Here is a 2133-nt window from a genome sequence, read left to right as displayed (position 1 = left end):
TCAGGTTATCTGTTTGTGGAAAAGCGAAAAGTTTGTCCGTAGTTGTTTCATGATTTTATCTTTTTAATTATTCCATCATCTGGAATTCTGTTAGCGAAAAGATTTTTTATGAAGCTTTTTCCTCACGCGTCCTTTACGTAAAGGTTGAAAAGGTAAAATTTGATGAAAATGATTGACTCCATTTTCCGTCACTAGATTCCGTCATGTTGACGGATGACTCAATCGTGGGATGTTGTTGTCGCTGATTTTGTCTTTAGAATCTCAAAGATGATTGCAATCGGCTTTGCTGTTTCAAACCCTGACACCTACAGCCCTGCAGGGGATAATGGGGGAGGGTTGGAGTTGTGTTGACAGTACCCCTCACGTGGTGCACTGTAGGCGTTACTAAAGGGTGTTTGCAGCGTCCCTTCAGCCCATAGCTATGTCTACTTTTGAGCCTTTTGCTGTACCTCCGTTCCCCTTTATTTCTTCAGTGGGAGTTGGTTCAGCTTCAACTGGGAGTTGGGTTTATGATGTCATTTTAGTCAGTTCTAAAATCGTTTTGCTGATCGTCATCATATCCTAATTTCATTTTTTAAAATTTTTGAATGAGATATTTGTGCTGATTCGAAGTTAATTATATGCAAGCCTCTTTTCTTAAACAAGATTTTCGAATCGTAAACTTTAGCGTCTATTTTATTTATCTTTTTTAGGGTAAATGTTAAATACCAAGTTCCCCGCTCGGTTTATTTTCAGTAGCTCTTTTTCCATCGTCACTTTCTTCTCATTCTTAGATCCTGATGAGGCAACTTCGTGAGGTTTAGTGTTTTCTAAAGACAACTTCTTGGAGTCAACCCTCCAAACTATTATTCTTTGCACAAAAAAAAAAAAAAAAAAAAAAAAAATATGTGTCAAGAAAAGATCTCTGATAATCTCCTCTTAGAGAAAGAATAAGATGATTTTGGTGAATAGTTTCATGCGAACGAAACAATTATTATTATTATTATTATTATTATTATTATTATTATTATTATTATTATACTTTTGGTTCAGCTGCGCTGTCTCTCTCTCTCTTCATGTATATATATATATATAATATATATATATATATATATATATATATATATATATATATATATATATATATATCTATATATATTCATATATATATATAAGCGAATACCACGGGAAAATGATAGTCAGAAATCCAAGCGCTTCGTCTTTACTCAGACATCGTCAAGGAGCTACTAAAGTACAATTGGGAGAAGGTCTCAGATACAAACAAGATCAGGAATACCAGATGGTTAATTATCAAAAGGTAAAAAATTAAAAGGGATAATCCAGGATTATCGGATATCACACGGTCACAAACTTAAACAGATTCTGACGTAACCGAAATTACAAAGTATCTTTACAGTCCAAAACATGTAAAAACTGAATATATTAATTTTGTTGCTTATATTTATCTACAACTTTTTTCATTATGAAAGCATCAAGTTTAAATAAACTAAGACTTAAATTTAGAACATTTCTATTATTTGACTTGATAAAAACAAGATTCAATGATATTCCTTTTAACTGTATCATTACATGGGACTAAGGCTCTTGCTTGACTCCAGTTAATAGGATGGTCTAAATCTCTCATGTGTACGAATAATGCATTCGATATTTGCCCATTTCTCACAGAATATTGATGTTGCTTGAGACGCTGTGAAAGAGATTTGCCGGTCTGTGCGTATAGACTTTATCACACTTTTTGCAAGGAATTTCATATATGCAGCCTGGTAGAATCTTTAGGAGAATTTTTGATTACTAAACACTTGACATTAATATTAATGAAAACACATTTATGTTAAAAAGCTTTAAAATTCTAGGAATATCTAAAAACCTTTCATCATAAGGTAATTTTAGAATGTTATGCTTACTAAATTCAGTTTGTCATTAGTTGAATAAAATGTTTTTCTAGCTCTTTTCCATGCCACATCTACAAAGTCCTTGGGTATTTTAGTTTCAATGCAATATCATAAATAGTTTTTAATTTCAGCGTCAATAAACTGCGGGCTACAGACACGTAAAGCCCTTAGGAACATCCCAGAAAAACAGAGAATTTAACATTTTGATGGTGATTGGAGTAGTAATGAACAAAAGAGGCAA

Source organism: Macrobrachium nipponense, chromosome 26, assembly GCF_015104395.2.
Source record: "Macrobrachium nipponense isolate FS-2020 chromosome 26, ASM1510439v2, whole genome shotgun sequence".
NCBI lineage: Eukaryota > Metazoa > Arthropoda > Malacostraca > Decapoda > Palaemonidae > Macrobrachium > Macrobrachium nipponense.
This window is presented reverse-complemented; position numbering follows the sequence as displayed.